Below are 22,500 nucleotides of genomic sequence, written 5' to 3' on the forward strand. Positions count from 1 at the left end.
TTCTGACTCAGTCCACCCCCTGGCACCTTTTAGCAAGGTTTGTGAAAATCCCCATTTTTGACTTTTTCGACACTACCGGACCTGTCGTTTTTTTCAATTTTTGCCCTCTTTGGAAAATCCTTCACAAGTTTCACAAAACGCCCCAACTGTGCTTGATTTTGCTCCTTTTTCACCCAGCCCCCCCCCCTCTGGCCTCTTTAAGCAAAGTTTGGGAAAATCCCCATTTTTGACTTTTTCGACACTACCGGCACTGTCGTTTTTTTCAAATTTTGCCCGGTTTGGAAAATCCTTCACAATTTTCCCAAAACGCCCCAACTGTGCTTGATTTTGCTCCTTTCTGACTCAGTCCGCCCCCCTGGCCCCTTTTAGCAAGGTTTGGGAAAATCCCCATTTTTGACTTTTTCGACACTACCGGCCCTGTCTTTTTTTTCAAATTTTGCCCGGTTTGGAAAATCCTTCACAATTTTCCCAAAACGCCCCAACTGTGCTTGATTTTGCTCCTTTCTTACTTAGTCCGCCCCCCTGGCCCCTTTTAGCAAGGTTTTGGAAAATCCCCATTTTTGACATTTTCGACACTACCGGACCTGTCGTTTTTTTCAAATTTTGCCCGGTTTGGAAAATCATTCACAATTTTCTCAAAACGCCCCAACTCTGCTTGATTTTGCTCATTTCTGACTCAGTCCGCCCCACTGGCCCCTTTTAGCAAGGTTTGGGAAAATCCCCATTTTTGACTTTTTCGACACTACCGGCCCTGTCGTTTTTTTCAAATTTTGCCCGGTTTGGAAAATCCTTCACAATTTTCCCAAAACGCCCCAACTGTGCTTGATTTTGCTCCTTTCTGACTCAGTCCGCCCCCTGGCACCTTTTAGCAAGGTTTGGGAAAATCCCCATTTTTGACTTTTTCGACACTACCGGCCCTGTCGTTTTTTTCAAATTTTGCCCGGTTTGGAAAATCCTTCACAATTTTCTCAAAACGCCCCAACTGTGCTTGATTTTGCTCATTTCTGACTCAGTCCGCCCCCCTGGCCCCTTTTAGCAAGGTTTGGGAAAATCCGCATTTTTGACTTTTTCGACACTACCGGCCCTGTCGTTTTTTTCAATTTTTGCCCACTTTGGAAAATCCTTCACAATTTTCCCAAAACGCCCCAACTGTGCTTGATTTTGCTCCTTTCTGACTCAGTCCGCCCCCTGGCCCCTTTTAGCAAGGTTTGGGAAAATCCCCATTTTTGACTTTTTCGACACTACCGGCCCTGTCTTTTTTTCAAATTTTGCCAACTTTGGAAAATCCTTCACAATTTTCACAAAACGCCCCAACTGTGCTTGATTTTGCTCCTTTTTCACCCAGCCCCCCCCTCTGGCCTCTTTAAGCAAAGTTTGGGAAAATCCCCATTTTTGACTTTTTCGACACTACCGGCACTGTCGTTTTTTTCAAATTTTGCCCGGTTTGGAAAATCCTTCACAATTTTCCCAAAACGCCCCAACTGTGCTTGATTTTGCTCCTTTCTTACTTAGTCCGCCCCCCTGGCCCCTTTTAGCAAGGTTTTGGAAAATCCCCATTTTTGACTTTTTCGACACTACCGGACCTGTCGTCTTTTTCAAATTTTGCCCGGTTTGGAAAATCCTTCACAATTTTCTCAAAACGCCCCAACTGTGCTTGATTTTGCTCATTTCTGACTCAGTCCGCCCCACTGGCCCCTTTTAGCAAGGTTTGGGAAAATCCGCATTTTTGACTTTTTCGACACTACCGGCCCTGTCGTTTTTTTCAATTTTTGCCCACTTTGGAAAACCCTTCACAATTTTCACACAACGCCCCAACTTTGCTTGATTTTGCTCCTTTCTGACTCAGCCCGCCCCCTGGCCCCTTTTAGCAAGGTTTGGGAAAATCCGCATTTTTGACTTTTTCGACACTACCGGACCTGTCGTTTTTTTCAAATTTTGCCCACTTTGGAAAATCCTTCACAATTTTCTCAAAACGCCCCAACTGTGCTTGATTTTGCTCCTTTCTGACTCAGTCCACCCCCTGGCACCTTTTAGCAAGGTTTGGGAAAATCCCCATTTTTGACTTTTTCGACACTACCGGCCCTGTCGTTTTTTTCAATTTTTGCCCACTTTGGAAAATCCTTCACAATTTTCACAAAACGCCCCCAACTGTGCTTGATTTTGCTCCTTTCTGACTCAGTCCGCCCCCCTGGCACCTTTTAGCAAGGTTTGGGAAAATCCCCATTTTTGACTTTTTCGACACTACCGGCCCTGTCTTTTTTTTCAATTTATGCCCGGTTTGGAAAATCCTTCACAATTTTCTAAAAACGCCCCAACTGTGCTTGATTTTGCTCCTTTCTGACTCAGTCCGCCCCCCTGGCCCCTTTTAGCAAGGTTTGGGAAAATCCGCATTTTTGACTTTTTCGACACTACCGGCCCTGTCGTTTTTTTCAATTTTTGCCCACGTTGGAAAATCCTTCACAATTTTCCCAAAACGCCCCAACTGTGCTTGATTTTGCTCCTTTCTGACTCAGTCCGCCCCCTGGCACCTTTTAGCAAGGTTTGGGAAAATCCCCATTTTTGACTTTTTCGACACTACCGGACCTGTCGTTTTTTTCAAATTTTGCCCGGTTTGGAAAATCCTTCACAATTTTCTCAAAACGCCCCAACTGTGCTTGATTTTGCTCATTTCTGACTCAGTCCGCCCCCCTGGCCCCTTTTAGCAAGGTTTGGGAAAATCCGCATTTTTGACTTTTTCGACACTACCGGCCCTGTCGTTTTTTTCAATTTTTGCCCACTTTGGAAAATCCTTCACAATTTTCCCAAAACGCCCCAACTGTGCTTGATTTTGCTCCTTTCTGACTCAGTCCGCCCCCTGGCACCTTTTAGCAAGGTTTGGGAAAATCCCCATTTCTGACTTTTTCGACACTACCGGCCCTGTCGTTTTTTTCAAATTTTGCCCGGTTTGGAAAATCCTTCACAATTTTCTCAAAACGCCCCAACTGTGCTTGATTTTGCTCATTTCTGACTCAGTCCGCCCCCCTGGCCCCTTTTAGCAAGGTTTGGGAAAATCCGCATTTTTGACTTTTTCGACACTACCGGCCCTGTCGTTTTTTTCAATTTTTGCCCACTTTGGAAAATCCTTCACAATTTTCCCAAAACGCCCCAACTGTGCTTGATTTTGCTCCTTTCTGACTCAGTCCGCCCCCTGGCCCCTTTTAGCAAGGTTTGGGAAAATCCCCATTTTTGACTTTTTCGACACTACCGGCCCTGTCTTTTTTTCAAATTTTGCCAACTTTGGAAAATCCTTCACAATTTTCACAAAACGCCCCAACTGTGCTTGATTTTGCTCCTTTTTCACCCAGCCCCCCCCTCTGGCCTCTTTAAGCAAAGTTTGGGAAAATCCCCATTTTTGACTTTTTCGACACTACCGGCACTGTCGTTTTTTTCAAATTTTGCCCGGTTTGGAAAATCCTTCACAATTTTCCCAAAACGCCCCAACTGTGCTTGATTTTGCTCCTTTCTTACTTAGTCCGCCCCCCTGGCCCCTTTTAGCAAGGTTTTGGAAAATCCCCATTTTTGACTTTTTCGACACTACCGGACCTGTCGTCTTTTTCAAATTTTGCCCGGTTTGGAAAATCCTTCACAATTTTCTCAAAACGCCCCAACTGTGCTTGATTTTGCTCATTTCTGACTCAGTCCGCCCCACTGGCCCCTTTTAGCAAGGTTTGGGAAAATCCGCATTTTTGACTTTTTCGACACTACCGGCCCTGTCGTTTTTTTCAATTTTTGCCCACTTTGGAAAACCCTTCACAATTTTCACACAACGCCCCAACTGTGCTTGATTTTGCTCCTTTCTGACTCAGCCCGCCCCCTGGCCCCTTTTAGCAAGGTTTGGGAAAATCCGCATTTTTGACTTTTTCGACACTACCGGACCTGTCGTTTTTTTCAAATTTTGCCCACTTTGGAAAATCCTTCACAATTTTCTCAAAACGCCCCAACTGTGCTTGATTTTGCTCCTTTCTGACTCAGTCCACCCCCTGGCACCTTTTAGCAAGGTTTGGGAAAATCCCCATTTTTGACTTTTTCGACACTACCGGCCCTGTCGTTTTTTTCAATTTTTGCCCACTTTGGAAAATCCTTCACAATTTTCACAAAACGCCCCCAACTGTGCTTGATTTTGCTCCTTTCTGACTCAGTCCGCCCCCCTGGCACCTTTTAGCAAGGTTTGGGAAAATCCCCATTTTTGACTTTTTCGACACTACCGGCCCTGTCTTTTTTTTTCAATTTATGCCCGGTTTGGAAAATCCTTCACAATTTTCTAAAAACGCCCCAACTGTGCTTGATTTTGCTCCTTTCTGACTCAGTCCGCCCCCCTGGCCCCTTTTAGCAAGGTTTGGGAAAATCCGCATTTTTGACTTTTTCGACACTACCGGCCCTGTCGTTTTTTTCAATTTTTGCCCACGTTGGAAAATCCTTCACAATTTTCCCAAAACGCCCCAACTGTGCTTGATTTTGCTCCTTTCTGACTCAGTCCGCCCCCTGGCACCTTTTAGCAAGGTTTGGGAAAATCCCCATTTTTGACTTTTTCGACACTACCGGACCTGTCGTTTTTTTCAAATTTTGCCCGGTTTGGAAAATCCTTCACAATTTTCTCAAAACGCCCCAACTGTGCTTGATTTTGCTCATTTCTGACTCAGTCCGCCCCCCTGGCCCCTTTTAGCAAGGTTTGGGAAAATCCGCATTTTTGACTTTTTCGACACTACCGGCCCTGTCGTTTTTTTCAATTTTTGCCCACTTTGGAAAATCCTTCACAATTTTCCCAAAACGCCCCAACTGTGCTTGATTTTGCTCCTTTCTGACTCAGTCCGCCCCCTGGCAACTTTTAGCAAGGTTTGGGAAAATCCCCATTTTTGACTTTTTCGACACTACCGGCCCTGTCTTTTTTTCAAATCTTGCCCGGTTTGGAAAATCCTTCACAATTTTCACAAAACGCCCCAACTGTGCTTGATTTTGCTCGTTTTTCAATCAGCCCGCCCCCTGGCCCCTTTTAGCAAAAATTTGGGAAAATCCCAATTTTTGACTTTTTCGACACTACCGGACCTGTCGTTTTTTTCAATTTTTGCCCACTTTGGAAAATCCTTCACAATTTTCTCAAAACGCCCCAACTGTGCTTGATTTTGCTCCTTTCTGACTCAGTCCACCCCCTGGCACCTTTTAGCAAGGTTTGTGAAAATCCCCATTTTTGACTTTTTCGACACTACCGGCCCTGTCGTTTTTTTCAATTTTTGCCCACTTTGGAAAATCCTTCACAATTTTCACAAAACGCCCCAACTGTGCTTGATTTTGCTCCTTTCTGACTCAGTCCGCCCCCTGGCAACTTTTAGCAAGGTTTGGGAAAATCCCCATTTTTGACTTTTTCGACACTACCGGCCCTGTCTTTTTTTCAAATCTTGCCCGGTTTGGAAAATCCTTCACAATTTTCACAAAACGCCCCAACTGTGCTTGATTTTGCTCGTTTTTCAATCAGCCCGCCCCCTGGCCCCTTTTAGCAAAAATTTGGGAAAATCCCAATTTTTGACTTTTTCGACACTACCGGACCTGTCGTTTTTTTCAATTTTTGCCCACTTTGGAAAATCCTTCACAATTTTCTCAAAACGCCCCAACTGTGCTTGATTTTGCTCCTTTCTGACTCAGTCCACCCCCTGGCACCTTTTAGCAAGGTTTGTGAAAATCCCCATTTTTGACTTTTTCGACACTACCGGCCCTGTCGTTTTTTTCAATTTTTGCCCACTTTGGAAAATCCTTCACAATTTTCACAAAACGCCCCAACTGTGCTTGATTTTGCTCCTTTTTCACCCAGCCCCCCCCCTCTGGCCTCTTTAAGCAAAGTTTGGGAAAATCCCCATTTTTGACTTTTTCGACACTACCGGCACTGTCGTTTTTTTCAAATTTTGCCCGGTTTGGAAAATCCTTCACAATTTTCCCAAAACGCCCCAACTGTGCTTGATTTTGCTCCTTTCTTACTTAGTCCGCCCCCTGGCACCTTTTAGCAAGGTTTGGGAAAATCCCCATTTTTGACTTTTTCGACACTACCGGACCTGTCGTTTTTTTCAAATTTTGCCCGGTTTGGAAAATCCTTCACAATTTTCTCAAAACGCCCCAACTGTGCTTGATTTTGCTCATTTCTGACTCAGTCCGCCCCCCTGGCCCCTTTTAGCAAGGTTTGGGAAAATCCGCATTTTTGACTTTTTCGACACTACCGGCCCTGTCGTTTTTTTCAATTTTTGCCCACTTTGGAAAATCCTTCACAATTTTCCCAAAACGCCCCAACTGTGCTTGATTTTGCTCCTTTCTGACTCAGTCCGCCCCCTGGCACCTTTTAGCAAGGTTTGGGAAAATCCCCATTTCTGACTTTTTCGACACTACCGGCCCTGTCGTTTTTTTCAAATTTTGCCCGGTTTGGAAAATCCTTCACAATTTTCTCAAAACGCCCCAACTGTGCTTGATTTTGCTCATTTCTGACTCAGTCCGCCCCCCTGGCCCCTTTTAGCAAGGTTTGGGAAAATCCGCATTTTTGACTTTTTCGACACTACCGGCCCTGTCGTTTTTTTCAATTTTTGCCCACTTTGGAAAATCCTTCACAATTTTCCCAAAACGCCCCAACTGTGCTTGATTTTGCTCCTTTCTGACTCAGTCCGCCCCCTGGCCCCTTTTAGCAAGGTTTGGGAAAATCCCCATTTTTGACTTTTTCGACACTACCGGCCCTGTCTTTTTTTCAAATTTTGCCAACTTTGGAAAATCCTTCACAATTTTCACAAAACGCCCCAACTGTGCTTGATTTTGCTCCTTTTTCACCCAGCCCCCCCCTCTGGCCTCTTTAAGCAAAGTTTGGGAAAATCCCCATTTTTGACTTTTTCGACACTACCGGCACTGTCGTTTTTTTCAAATTTTGCCCGGTTTGGAAAATCCTTCACAATTTTCCCAAAACGCCCCAACTGTGCTTGATTTTGCTCCTTTCTTACTTAGTCCGCCCCCCTGGCCCCTTTTAGCAAGGTTTTGGAAAATCCCCATTTTTGACTTTTTCGACACTACCGGACCTGTCGTCTTTTTCAAATTTTGCCCGGTTTGGAAAATCCTTCACAATTTTCTCAAAACGCCCCAACTGTGCTTGATTTTGCTCATTTCTGACTCAGTCCGCCCCACTGGCCCCTTTTAGCAAGGTTTGGGAAAATCCGCATTTTTGACTTTTTCGACACTACCGGCCCTGTCGTTTTTTTCAATTTTTGCCCACTTTGGAAAACCCTTCACAATTTTCACACAACGCCCCAACTGTGCTTGATTTTGCTCCTTTCTGACTCAGCCCGCCCCCTGGCCCCTTTTAGCAAGGTTTGGGAAAATCCGCATTTTTGACTTTTTCGACACTACCGGACCTGTCGTTTTTTTCAAATTTTGCCCACTTTGGAAAATCCTTCACAATTTTCTCAAAACGCCCCAACTGTGCTTGATTTTGCTCCTTTCTGACTCAGTCCACCCCCTGGCACCTTTTAGCAAGGTTTGGGAAAATCCCCATTTTTGACTTTTTCGACACTACCGGCCCTGTCGTTTTTTTCAATTTTTGCCCACTTTGGAAAATCCTTCACAATTTTCACAAAACGCCCCCAACTGTGCTTGATTTTGCTCCTTTCTGACTCAGTCCGCCCCCCTGGCACCTTTTAGCAAGGTTTGGGAAAATCCCCATTTTTGACTTTTTCGACACTACCGGCCCTGTCTTTTTTTTCAATTTATGCCCGGTTTGGAAAATCCTTCACAATTTTCTAAAAACGCCCCAACTGTGCTTGATTTTGCTCCTTTCTGACTCAGTCCGCCCCCCTGGCCCCTTTTAGCAAGGTTTGGGAAAATCCGCATTTTTGACTTTTTCGACACTACCGGCCCTGTCGTTTTTTTCAATTTTTGCCCACGTTGGAAAATCCTTCACAATTTTCCCAAAACGCCCCAACTGTGCTTGATTTTGCTCCTTTCTGACTCAGTCCGCCCCTTGGCACCTTTTAGCAAGGTTTGGGAAAATCCCCATTTTTGACTTTTTCGACACTACCGGACCTGTCGTTTTTTTCAAATTTTGCCCGGTTTGGAAAATCCTTCACAATTTTCTCAAAACGCCCCAACTGTGCTTGATTTTGCTCATTTCTGACTCAGTCCGCCCCCCTGGCCCCTTTTAGCAAGGTTTGGGAAAATCCGCATTTTTGACTTTTTCGACACTACCGGCCCTGTCGTTTTTTTCAATTTTTGCCCACTTTGGAAAATCCTTCACAATTTTCCCAAAACGCCCCAACTGTGCTTGATTTTGCTCCTTTCTGACTCAGTCCGCCCCCTGGCAACTTTTAGCAAGGTTTGGGAAAATCCCCATTTTTGACTTTTTCGACACTACCGGCCCTGTCTTTTTTTCAAATCTTGCCCGGTTTGGAAAATCCTTCACAATTTTCACAAAACGCCCCAACTGTGCTTGATTTTGCTCGTTTTTCAATCAGCCCGCCCCCTGGCCCCTTTTAGCAAAAATTTGGGAAAATCCCAATTTTTGACTTTTTCGACACTACCGGACCTGTCGTTTTTTTCAATTTTTGCCCACTTTGGAAAATCCTTCACAATTTTCTCAAAACGCCCCAACTGTGCTTGATTTTGCTCCTTTCTGACTCAGTCCACCCCCTGGCACCTTTTAGCAAGGTTTGTGAAAATCCCCATTTTTGACTTTTTCGACACTACCGGCCCTGTCGTTTTTTTCAATTTTTGCCCACTTTGGAAAATCCTTCACAATTTTCACAAAACGCCCCAACTGTGCTTGATTTTGCTCCTTTTTCACCCAGCCCCCCCCCTCTGGCCTCTTTAAGCAAAGTTTGGGAAAATCCCCATTTTTGACTTTTTCGACACTACCGGCACTGTCGTTTTTTTCAAATTTTGCCCGGTTTGGAAAATCCTTCACAATTTTCCCAAAACGCCCCAACTGTGCTTGATTTTGCTCCTTTCTTACTTAGTCCGCCCCCCTGGCCCCTTTTAGCAAGGTTTGGGAAAATCCCCATTTTTGACTTTTTCGACACTACCGGCCCTGTCGTTTTTTTCAAATTTTGCCCGGTTTGGAAAATCCTTCACAATTTTCTCAAAACGCCCCAACTGTGCTTGATTTTGCTCATTTCTGACTCAGTCCGCCCCCCTGGCCCCTTTTAGCAAGGTTTGGGAAAATCCGCATTTTTGACTTTTTCGACACTACCGGCCCTGTCGTTTTTTTCAATTTTTGCCCACGTTGGAAAATCCTTCACAATTTTCCCAAAACGCCCCAACTGTGCTTGATTTTGCTCCTTTCTGACTCAGTCCGCCCCCTGGCACCTTTTAGCAAGGTTTGGGAAAATCCCCATTTTTGACTTTTTCGACACTACCGGACCTGTCGTTTTTTTCAAATTTTGCCCGGTTTGGAAAATCCTTCACAATTTTCTCAAAACGCCCCAACTGTGCTTGATTTTGCTCATTTCTGACTCAGTCCGCCCCCCTGGCCCCTTTTAGCAAGGTTTGGGAAAATCCGCATTTTTGACTTTTTCGACACTACCGGCCCTGTCGTTTTTTTCAATTTTTGCCCACTTTGGAAAATCCTTCACAATTTTCCCAAAACGCCCCAACTGTGCTTGATTTTGCTCCTTTCTGACTCAGTCCGCCCCCTGGCAACTTTTAGCAAGGTTTGGGAAAATCCCCATTTTTGACTTTTTCGACACTACCGGCCCTGTCTTTTTTTCAAATCTTGCCCGGTTTGGAAAATCCTTCACAATTTTCACAAAACGCCCCAACTGTGCTTGATTTTGCTTGTTTTTCAATCAGCCCGCCCCCTGGCCCCTTTTAGCAAAAATTTGGGAAAATCCCAATTTTTGACTTTTTCGACACTACCGGACCTGTCGTTTTTTTCAATTTTTGCCCACTTTGGAAAATCCTTCACAATTTTCTCAAAACGCCCCAACTGTGCTTGATTTTGCTCCTTTCTGACTCAGTCCACCCCCTGGCACCTTTTAGCAAGGTTTGTGAAAATCCCCATTTTTGACTTTTTCGACACTACCGGCCCTGTCGTTTTTTTCAAATTTTGCCCGGTTTGGAAAATCCTTCACAATTTTCACACAACGCCCCAACTGTGCTTGATTTTGCTCCTTTCTGACTCAGCCCGCCCCCCTGGCCCCTTTTAGCAAGGTTTGGGAAAATCCCCATTTTTGACTTTTTCGACACTACCGGCCCTGTCTTTTTTTCAAATTTTGCCCGGTTTGGAAAATCCTTCACAATTTTCACAAAACGCCCCAACTGTGCTTGATTTTGCTCGTTTTTCAATCAGCCCGCCCCCTGGCCCCTTTTAGCAAAAATTTGGGAAAATCCCAATTTCTGACTTTTTCGACACTACCGGACCTGTCGTTTTTTTTCAAATTTTGCCCACTTTGGAAAATCCTTCACAATTTTCTCAAAACGCCCCAACTGTGCTTGATTTTGCTCCTTTTTGACTCAGTCCACCCCCTGGCACCTTTTAGCAAGGTTTGGGAAAATCCCCATTTTTGACTTTTTCGACACTACCGGCCCTGTCGTTTTTTTCAATTTTTGCCCACTTTGGAAAATCCTTCACAATTTTCACAAAACGCCCCAACTGTGCTTGATTTTGCTCCTTTCTGACTCAGTCCGCCCCCCTGGCCCCTTTTAGTAAGGTTTTGGAAAATCCCCATTTTTGACTTTTTCGACACTACCGGACCTGTCGTTTTTTTCAAATTTGGCCCGGTTTGGAAAATCCTTCACAATTTTCACAAAACGCCCCAACTGTGATTGATTTTGCTCGTTTTTCAATCAGCCCGCCCCCTGGCCCCTTTTAGCAAAAATTTGGGAAAATCCCCATTTTTGACTTTTTCGACACTACCGGCCCTGTCGTTTTTTTCAAATTTTGCCCGGTTTGGAAAATCCTTCACAATTTTCTCAAAACGCCCCAACTCTGCTTGATTTTGCTCCTTTTTGACTCAGTCCACCCACTGGCCCCTTTTAGCAAGGTTTGGGAAAATCCGCATTTTTGACTTTTTCGACACTACCGGCCCTGTCGTTTTTTTCAATTTTTGCCCACTTTGGAAAACCCTTCACAATTTTCACACAACGCCCCAACTGTGCTTGATTTTGCTCCTTTCTGACTCAGCCCGCCCCCTGGCCCCTTTTAGCAAGGTTTGGGAAAATCCGCATTTTTGACTTTTTCGACACTACCGGACCTGTCGTTTTTTTCAAATTTTGCCCACTTTGGAAAATCCTTCACAATTTTCTCAAAACGCCCCAACTGTGCTTGATTTTGCTCCTTTCTGACTCAGTCCACCCCCTGGCACCTTTTAGCAAGGTTTGGGAAAACCCCCATTTTTGACTTTTTCGACACTACCGGCCCTGTCGTTTTTTTCAATTTTTGCCCACTTTGGAAAATCCTTCACAATTTTCACAAAACGCCCCAACTGTGCTTGATTTTGCTCCTTTCTGACTCAGTCCGCCCCCCTGGCACCTTTTAGCAAGGTTTGGGAAAATCCCCATTTTTGACTTTTTCGACACTACCGGCCCTGTCTTTTTTTTCAATTTATGCCCGGTTTGGAAAATCCTTCACAATTTTCTAAAAACGCCCCAACTGTGCTTGATTTTGCTCCTTTCTGACTCAGTCCGCCCCCCTGGCCCCTTTTAGCAAGGTTTGGGAAAATCCGCATTTTTGACTTTTTCGACACTACCGGCCCTGTCGTTTTTTTCAATTTTTGCCCATGTTGGAAAATCCTTCACAATTTTCCCAAAACGCCCCAACTGTGCTTGATTTTGCTCCTTTCTGACTCAGTCCGCCCCCTGGCACCTTTTAGCAAGGTTTGGGAAAATCCCCATTTTTGACTTTTTCGACACTACCGGACCTGTCGTTTTTTTCAAATTTTGCCCGGTTTGGAAAATCCTTCACAATTTTCTCAAAACGCCCCAACTGTGCTTGATTTTGCTCATTTCTGACTCAGTCCGCCCCCCTGGCCCCTTTTAGCAAGGTTTGGGAAAATCCGCATTTTTGACTTTTTCGACACTACCGGCCCTGTCGTTTTTTTCAATTTTTGCCCACTTTGGAAAATCCTTCACAATTTTCCCAAAACGCCCCAACTGTGCTTGATTTTGCTCCTTTCTGACTCAGTCCGCCCCCTGGCAACTTTTAGCAAGGTTTGGGAAAATCCCCATTTTTGACTTTTTCGACACTACCGGCCCTGTCTTTTTTTCAAATCTTGCCCGGTTTGGAAAATCCTTCACAATTTTCACAAAACGCCCCAACTGTGCTTGATTTTGCTTGTTTTTCAATCAGCCCGCCCCCTGGCCCCTTTTAGCAAAAATTTGGGAAAATCCCAATTTTTGACTTTTTCGACACTACCGGACCTGTCGTTTTTTTCAATTTTTGCCCACTTTGGAAAATCCTTCACAATTTTCTCAAAACGCCCCAACTGTGCTTGATTTTGCTCCTTTCTGACTCAGTCCACCCCCTGGCACCTTTTAGCAAGTTTGTGAAAATCCCCATTTTTGACTTTTTCGACACTACCGGCCCTGTCGTTTTTTTCAATTTTTGCCCACTTTGGAAAATCCTTCACAATTTTCACAAAACGCCCCAACTGTGCTTGATTTTGCTCCTTTTTCACCCAGCCCCCCCCCTCTGGCCTCTTTAAGCAAAGTTTGGGAAAATCCCCATTTTTGACTTTTTCGACACTACCGGCCCTGTCGTTTTTTTCAATTTTTGCCCACTTTGGAAAATCCTTCACAATTTTCTCAAAACGCCCCAACTGTGCTTGATTTTGCTCCTTTCTGACTCAGTCCACCCCCTGGCACCTTTTAGCAAGGTTTGTGAAAATCCCCATTTTTGACTTTTTCGACACTACCGGACCTGTCGTTTTTTTCAATTTTTGCCCTCTTTGGAAAATCCTTCACAAGTTTCACAAAACGCCCCAACTGTGCTTGATTTTGCTCCTTTTTCACCCAGCCCCCCCCCCTCTGGCCTCTTTAAGCAAAGTTTGGGAAAATCCCCATTTTTGACTTTTTCGACACTACCGGCACTGTCGTTTTTTTCAAATTTTGCCCGGTTTGGAAAATCCTTCACAATTTTCCCAAAACGCCCCAACTGTGCTTGATTTTGCTCCTTTCTGACTCAGTCCGCCCCCCTGGCCCCTTTTAGCAAGGTTTGGGAAAATCCCCATTTTTGACTTTTTCGACACTACCGGCCCTGTCTTTTTTTTCAAATTTTGCCCGGTTTGGAAAATCCTTCACAATTTTCCCAAAACGCCCCAACTGTGCTTGATTTTGCTCCTTTCTTACTTAGTCCGCCCCCCTGGCCCCTTTTAGCAGGGTTTTGGAAAATCCCCATTTTTGACATTTTCGACACTACCGGACCTGTCGTTTTTTTCAAATTTTGCCCGGTTTGGAAAATCATTCACAATTTTCTCAAAACGCCCCAACTCTGCTTGATTTTGCTCATTTCTGACTCAGTCCGCCCCACTGGCCCCTTTTAGCAAGGTTTGGGAAAATCCCCATTTTTGACTTTTTCGACACTACCGGCCCTGTCGTTTTTTTCAAATTTTGCCCGGTTTGGAAAATCCTTCACAATTTTCCCAAAACGCCCCAACTGTGCTTGATTTTGCTCCTTTCTGACTCAGTCCGCCCCCTGGCACCTTTTAGCAAGGTTTGGGAAAATCCCCATTTTTGACTTTTTCGACACTACCGGCCCTGTCGTTTTTTTCAAATTTTGCCCGGTTTGGGAAATCCTTCACAATTTTCTCAAAACGCCCCAACTGTGCTTGATTTTGCTCATTTCTGACTCAGTCCGCCCCCCTGGCCCCTTTTAGCAAGGTTTGGGAAAATCCGCATTTTTGACTTTTTCGACACTACCGGCCCTGTCGTTTTTTTCAATTTTTGCCCACTTTGGAAAATCCTTCACAATTTTCCCAAAACGCCCCAACTGTGCTTGATTTTGCTCCTTTCTGACTCAGTCCGCCCCCTGGCCCCTTTTAGCAAGGTTTGGGAAAATCCCCATTTTTGACTTTTTCGACACTACCGGCCCTGTCTTTTTTTCAAATTTTGCCAACTTTGGAAAATCCTTCACAATTTTCACAAAACGCCCCAACTGTGCTTGATTTTGCTCCTTTTTCACCCAGCCCCCCCCTCTGGCCTCTTTAAGCAAAGTTTGGGAAAATCCCCATTTTTGACTTTTTCGACACTACCGGCACTGTCGTTTTTTTCAAATTTTGCCCGGTTTGGAAAATCCTTCACAATTTTCCCAAAACGCCCCAACTGTGCTTGATTTTGCTCCTTTCTTACTTAGTCCGCCCCCCTGGCCCCTTTTAGCAAGGTTTTGGAAAATCCCCATTTTTGACTTTTTCGACACTACCGGACCTGTCGTCTTTTTCAAATTTTGCCCGGTTTGGAAAATCCTTCACAATTTTCTCAAAACGCCCCAACTGTGCTTGATTTTGCTCATTTCTGACTCAGTCCGCCCCACTGGCCCCTTTTAGCAAGGTTTGGGAAAATCCGCATTTTTGACTTTTTCGACACTACCGGCCCTGTCGTTTTTTTCAATTTTTGCCCACTTTGGAAAACCCTTCACAATTTTCACACAACGCCCCAACTGTGCTTGATTTTGCTCCTTTCTGACTCAGCCCGCCCCCTGGCCCCTTTTAGCAAGGTTTGGGAAAATCCGCATTTTTGACTTTTTCGACACTACCGGACCTGTCGTTTTTTTCAAATTTTGCCCACTTTGGAAAATCCTTCACAATTTTCTCAAAACGCCCCAACTGTGCTTGATTTTGCTCCTTTCTGACTCAGTCCACCCCCTGGCACCTTTTAGCAAGGTTTGGGAAAATCCCCATTTTTGACATTTTCGACACTACCGGCCCTGTCGTTTTTTTCAATTTTTGCCCACTTTGGAAAATCCTTCACAATTTTCACAAAACGCCCCCAACTGTGCTTGATTTTGCTCCTTTCTGACTCAGTCCGCCCCCCTGGCACCTTTTAGCAAGGTTTGGGAAAATCCCCATTTTTGACTTTTTCGACACTACCGGCCCTGTCTTTTTTTTCAATTTATGCCCGGTTTGGAAAATCCTTCACAATTTTCTAAAAACGCCCCAACTGTGCTTGATTTTGCTCCTTTCTGACTCAGTCCGCCCCCCTGGCCCCTTTTAGCAAGGTTTGGGAAAATCCGCATTTTTGACTTTTTCGACACTACCGGCCCTGTCGTTTTTTTCAATTTTTGCCCACGTTGGAAAATCCTTCACAATTTTCCCAAAACGCCCCAACTGTGCTTGATTTTGCTCGTTTTTCAATCAGCCCGCCCCCTGGCCCCTTTTAGCAAAAATTTGGGAAAATCCCAATTTTTGACTTTTTCGACACTACCGGACCTGTCGTTTTTTTCAATTTTTGCCCACTTTGGAAAATCCTTCACAATTTTCTCAAAACACCCCAACTGTGCTTGATTTTGCTCCTTTCTGACTCAGTCCACCCCCTGGCACCTTTTAGCAAGGTTTGTGAAAATCCCCATTTTTGACTTTTTCGACACTACCGGCCCTGTCGTTTTTTTCAATTTTTGCCCACTTTGGAAAATCCTTCACAATTTTCACAAAACGCCCCAACTGTGCTTGATTTTGCTCCTTTTTCACCCAGCCCCCCCCCTCTGGCCTCTTTAAGCAAAGTTTGGGAAAATCCCCATTTTTGACTTTTTCGACACTACCGGCACTGTCGTTTTTTTCAAATTTTGCCCGGTTTGGAAAATCCTTCACAATTTTCCCAAAACGCCCCAACTGTGCTTGATTTTGCTCCTTTCTTACTTAGTCCGCCCCCCTGGCCCCTTTTAGCAAGGTTTGGGAAAATCCCCATTTTTGACTTTTTCGACACTACCGGCCCTGTCGTTTTTTTCAAATTTTGCCCGGTTTGGAAAATCCTTCACAATTTTCTCAAAACGCCCCAACTGTGCTTGATTTTGCTCATTTCTGACTCAGTCCGCCCCCCTGGCCCCTTTTAGCAAGGTTTGGGAAAATCCGCATTTTTGACTTTTTCGACACTACCGGCCCTGTCGTTTTTTTCAATTTTTGCCCACGTTGGAAAATCCTTCACAATTTTCCCAAAACGCCCCAACTGTGCTTGATTTTGCTCCTTTCTGACTCAGTCCGCCCCCTGGCACCTTTTAGCAAGGTTTGGGAAAATCCCCATTTTTGACTTTTTCGACACTACCGGACCTGTCGTTTTTTTCAAATTTTGCCCGGTTTGGAAAATCCTTCACAATTTTCTCAAAACGCCCCAACTGTGCTTGATTTTGCTCATTTCTGACTCAGTCCGCCCCCCTGGCCCCTTTTAGCAAGGTTTGGGAAAATCCGCATTTTTGACTTTTTCGACACTACCGGCCCTGTCGTTTTTTTCAATTTTTGCCCACTTTGGAAAATCCTTCACAATTTTCCCAAAACGCCCCAACTGTGCTTGATTTTGCTCCTTTCTGACTCAGTCCGCCCCCTGGCAACTTTTAGCAAGGTTTGGGAAAATCCCCATTTTTGACTTTTTCGACACTACCGGCCCTGTCTTTTTTTCAAATCTTGCCCGGTTTGGAAAATCCTTCACAATTTTCACAAAACGCCCCAACTGTGCTTGATTTTGCTTGTTTTTCAATCAGCCCGCCCCCTGGCCCCTTTTAGCAAAAATTTGGGAAAATCCCAATTTTTGACTTTTTCGACACTACCGGACCTGTCGTTTTTTTCAATTTTTGCCCACTTTGGAAAATCCTTCACAATTTTCTCAAAACGCCCCAACTGTGCTTGATTTTGCTCCTTTCTGACTCAGTCCACCCCCTGGCACCTTTTAGCAAGGTTTGTGAAAATCCCCATTTTTGACTTTTTCGACACTACCGGCCCTGTCGTTTTTTTCAAATTTTGCCCGGTTTGGAAAATCCTTCACAATTTTCTCAAAACGCCCCAACTGTGCTTGATTTTGCTCATTTCTGACTCAGTCCGCCCCCCTGGCCCCTTTTAGCAAGGTTTGGGAAAATCCGCATTTTTGACTTTTTCGACACTACCGGCCCTGTCGTTTTTTTCAATTTTTGCCCACTTTGGAAAATCCTTCACAATTTTCACACAACGCCCCAACTGTGCTTGATTTTGCTCCTTTCTGACTCAGCCCGCCCCCCTGGCCCCTTTTAGCAAGGTTTGGGAAAATCCCCATTTTTGACTTTTTCGACACTACCGGCCCTGTCTTTTTTTCAAATTTTGCCCGGTTTGGAAAATCCTTCACAATTTTCACAAAACGCCCCAACTGTGCTTGATTTTGCTCGTTTTTCAATCAGCCCGCCCCCTGGCCCCTTTTAGCAAAAATTTGGGAAAATCCCAATTTCTGACTTTTTCGACACTACCGGACCTGTCGTTTTTTTTCAAATTTTGCCCACTTTGGAAAATCCTTCACAATTTTCTCAAAACGCCCCAACTGTGCTTGATTTTGCTCCTTTTTGACTCAGTCCACCCCCTGGCACCTTTTAGCAAGGTTTGGGAAAATCCCCATTTTTGACTTTTTCGACACTACCGGCCCTGTCGTTTTTTTCAATTTTTGCCCACTTTGGAAAATCCTTCACAATTTTCACAAAACGCCCCAACTGTGCTTGATTTTGCTCCTTTCTGACTCAGTCCGCCCCCCTGGCCCCTTTTAGTAAGGTTTTGGAAAATCCCCATTTTTGACTTTTTCGACACTACCGGACCTGTCGTTTTTTTCAAATTTGGCCCGGTTTGGAAAATCCTTCACAATTTTCACAAAACGCCCCAACTGTGATTGATTTTGCTCGTTTTTCAATCAGCCCGCCCCCTGGCCCCTTTTAGCAAAAATTTGGGAAAATCCCCATTTTTGACTTTTTCGACACTACCGGCCCTGTCGTTTTTTTCAAATTTTGCCCGGTTTGGAAAATCCTTCACAATTTTCTCAAAACGCCCCAACTCTGCTTGATTTTGCTCCTTTTTGACTCAGTCCACCCACTGGCCCCTTTTAGCAAGGTTTGGGAAAATCCGCATTTTTGACTTTTTCGACACTACCGGCCCTGTCGTTTTTTTCAATTTTTGCCCACTTTGGAAAACCCTTCACAATTTTCACACAACGCCCCAACTGTGCTTGATTTTGCTCCTTTCTGACTCAGCCCGCCCCCTGGCCCCTTTTAGCAAGGTTTGGGAAAATCCGCATTTTTGACTTTTTCGACACTACCGGACCTGTCGTTTTTTTCAAATTTTGCCCACTTTGGAAAATCCTTCACAATTTTCTCAAAACGCCCCAACTGTGCTTGATTTTGCTCCTTTCTGACTCAGTCCACCCCCTGGCACCTTTTAGCAAGGTTTGGGAAAACCCCCATTTTTGACTTTTTCGACACTACCGGCCCTGTCGTTTTTTTCAATTTTTGCCCACTTTGGAAAATCCTTCACAATTTTCACAAAACGCCCCAACTGTGCTTGATTTTGCTCCTTTCTGACTCAGTCCGCCCCCCTGGCACCTTTTAGCAAGGTTTGGGAAAATCCCCATTTTTGACTTTTTCGACACTACCGGCCCTGTCTTTTTTTTCAATTTATGCCCGGTTTGGAAAATCCTTCACAATTTTCTAAAAACGCCCCAACTGTGCTTGATTTTGCTCCTTTCTGACTCAGTCCGCCCCCCTGGCCCCTTTTAGCAAGGTTTGGGAAAATCCGCATTTTTGACTTTTTCGACACTACCGGCCCTGTCGTTTTTTTCAATTTTTGCCCATGTTGGAAAATCCTTCACAATTTTCCCAAAACGCCCCAACTGTGCTTGATTTTGCTCCTTTCTGACTCAGTCCGCCCCCTGGCACCTTTTAGCAAGGTTTGGGAAAATCCCCATTTTTGACTTTTTCGACACTACCGGACCTGTCGTTTTTTTCAAATTTTGCCCGGTTTGGAAAATCCTTCACAATTTTCTCAAAACGCCCCAACTGTGCTTGATTTTGCTCATTTCTGACTCAGTCCGCCCCCCTGGCCCCTTTTAGCAAGGTTTGGGAAAATCCGCATTTTTGACTTTTTCGACACTACCGGCCCTGTCGTTTTTTTCAATTTTTGCCCACTTTGGAAAATCCTTCACAATTTTCCCAAAACGCCCCAACTGTGCTTGATTTTGCTCCTTTCTGACTCAGTCCGCCCCCTGGCAACTTTTAGCAAGGTTTGGGAAAATCCCCATTTTTGACTTTTTCGACACTACCGGCCCTGTCTTTTTTTCAAATCTTGCCCGGTTTGGAAAATCCTTCACAATTTTCACAAAACGCCCCAACTGTGCTTGATTTTGCTTGTTTTTCAATCAGCCCGCCCCCTGGCCCCTTTTAGCAAAAATTTGGGAAAATCCCAATTTTTGACTTTTTCGACACTACCGGACCTGTCGTTTTTTTCAATTTTTGCCCACTTTGGAAAATCCTTCACAATTTTCTCAAAACGCCCCAACTGTGCTTGATTTTGCTCCTTTCTGACTCAGTCCACCCCCTGGCACCTTTTAGCAAGGTTTGGGAAAATCCCCATTTTTGACTTTTTCGACACTACCGGCCCTGTCGTTTTTTTCAATTTTTGCCCACTTTGGAAAATCCTTCACAATTTTCACAAAACGCCCCAACTGTGCTTGATTTTGCTCCTTTTTCACCCAGCCCCCCCCCTCTGGCCTCTTTAAGCAAAGTTTGGGAAAATCCCCATTTTTGACTTTTTCGACACTACCGGCACTGTCGTTTTTTTCAAATTTTGCCCGGTTTGGAAAATCCTTCACAATTTTCCCAAAACGCCCCAACTGTGCTTGATTTTGCTCCTTTCTTACTTAGTCCGCCCCCCTGGCCCCTTTTAGCAAGGTTTGGGAAAATCCCCATTTTTGACTTTTTCGACACTACCGGCCCTGTCGTTTTTTTCAAATTTTGCCCGGTTTGGAAAATCCTTCACAATTTTCTCAAAACGCCCCAACTGTGCTTGATTTTGCTCATTTCTGACTCAGTCCGCCCCCCTGGCCCCTTTTAGCAAGGTTTGGGAAAATCCGCATTTTTGACTTTTTCGACACTACCGGCCCTGTCGTTTTTTTCAATTTTTGCCCACTTTGGAAAATCCTTCACAATTTTCACACAACGCCCCAACTGTGCTTGATTTTGCTCCTTTCTGACTCAGCCCGCCCCCCTGGCCCCTTTTAGCAAGGTTTGGGAAAATCCCCATTTTTGACTTTTTCGACACTACCGGCCCTGTCTTTTTTTCAAATTTTGCCCGGTTTGGAAAATCCTTCACAATTTTCACAAAACGCCCCAACTGTGCTTGATTTTGCTCGTTTTTCAATCAGCCCGCCCCCTGGCCCCTTTTAGCAAAAATTTGGGAAAATCCCAATTTCTGACTTTTTCAACACTACCGGACCTGTCGTTTTTTTTCAAATTTTGCCCACTTTGGAAAATCCTTCACAATTTTCTCAAAACGCCCCAACTGTGCTTGATTTTGCTCCTTTTTGACTCAGTCCACCCCCTGGCACCTTTTAGCAAGGTTTGGGAAAATCCCCATTTTTGACTTTTTCGACACTACCGGCCCTGTCGTTTTTTTCAATTTTTGCCCACTTTGGAAAATCCTTCACAATTTTCACAAAACGCCCCAACTGTGCTTGATTTCGCTCCTTTCTGACTCAGTCCGCCCCCCTGGCCCCTTTTAGCAAGGTTTTGGAAAATCCCCATTTTTGACTTTTTCGACACTACCGGACCTGTCGTTTTTTTCAAATTTGGCCTGGTTTGGAAAATCCTTCACAATTTTCACAAAACGCCCCAACTGTGATTGATTTTGCTCGTTTTTCAATCAGCCCGCCCCCTGGCCCCTTTTAGCAAAAATTTGGGAAAATCCCCATTTTTGACTTTTTCGACACTACCGGCCCTGTCGTTTTTTTCAAATTTTGCCCGGTTTGGAAAATCCTTCACAATTTTCTCAAAACGCCCCAACTCTGCTTGATTTTGCTCCTTTTTGACTCAGTCCACCCACTGGCCCCTTTTAGCAAGGTTTGGGAAAATCCGCATTTTTGACTTTTTCGACACTACCGGCCCTGTCGTTTTTTTCAATTTTTGCCCACTTTGGAAAACCCTTCACAATTTTCACACAACGCCCCAACTGTGCTTGATTTTGCTCCTTTCTGACTCAGCCCGCCCCCTGGCCCCTTTTAGCAAGGTTTGGGAAAATCCGCATTTTTGACTTTTTCGACACTACCGGACCTGTCGTTTTTTTCAAATTTTGCCCACTTTGGAAAATCCTTCACAATTTTCTCAAAACGCCCCAACTGTGCTTGATTTTGCTCCTTTCTGACTCAGTCCACCCCCTGGCACCTTTTAGCAAGGTTTGGGAAAATCCCCATTTTGACTTTTTCGACACTACCGGCCCTGTCGTTTTTTTCAATTTTTGCCCACTTTGGAAAATCCTTCACAATTTTCACAAAACGCCCCAACTGTGCTTGATTTTGCTCCTTTCTGACTCAGTCCGCCCCCCTGGCACCTTTTAGCAAGGTTTGGGAAAATCCCCATTTTTGACTTTTTCGACACTACCGGCCCTGTCTTTTTTTTCAATTTATGCCCGGTTTGGAAAATCCTTCACAATTTTCTAAAAACGCCCCAACTGTGCTTGATTTTGCTCCTTTCTGACTCAGTCCGCCCCCCTGGCCCCTTTTAGCAAGGTTTGGGAAAATCCGCATTTTTGACTTTTTCGACACTACCGGCCCTGTCGTTTTTTTCAATTTTTGCCCATGTTGGAAAATCCTTCACAATTTTCCCAAAACGCCCCAACTGTGCTTGATTTTGCTCCTTTCTGACTCAGTCCGCCCCCTGGCACCTTTTAGCAAGGTTTGGGAAAATCCCCATTTTTGACTTTTTCGACACTACCGGACCTGTCGTTTTTTTCAAATTTTGCCCGGTTTGGAAAATCCTTCACAATTTTCTCAAAACGCCCCAACTGTGCTTGATTTTGCTCATTTCTGACTCAGTCCGCCCCCCTGGCCCCTTTTAGCAAGGTTTGGGAAAATCCGCATTTTTGACTTTTTCGACACTACCGGCCCTGTCGTTTTTTTCAATTTTTGCCCACTTTGGAAAATCCTTCACAATTTTCCCAAAACGCCCCAACTGTGCTTGATTTTGCTCCTTTCTGACTCAGTCCGCCCCCTGGCAACTTTTAGCAAGGTTTGGGAAAATCCCCATTTTTGACTTTTTCGACACTACCGGCCCTGTCTTTTTTTCAAATTTTGCCCGGTTTGGAAAATCCTTCACAATTTTCACAAAACGCCCCAACTGTGCTTGATTTTGCTTGTTTTTCAATCAGCCCGCCCCCTGGCCCCTTTTAGCAAAAATTTGGGAAAATCCCAATTTTTGACTTTTTCGACACTACCGGACCTGTCGTTTTTTTCAAAATTTTGCCAACTTTGGAAAATCCTTCACAATTTTCTCAAAACGCCCCAACTGTGCTTGATTTTGCTCCTTTCTGACTC

Source organism: Scomber scombrus, chromosome 4, assembly GCF_963691925.1.
Source record: "Scomber scombrus chromosome 4, fScoSco1.1, whole genome shotgun sequence".
Taxonomy (NCBI): domain Eukaryota; kingdom Metazoa; phylum Chordata; class Actinopteri; order Scombriformes; family Scombridae; genus Scomber; species Scomber scombrus.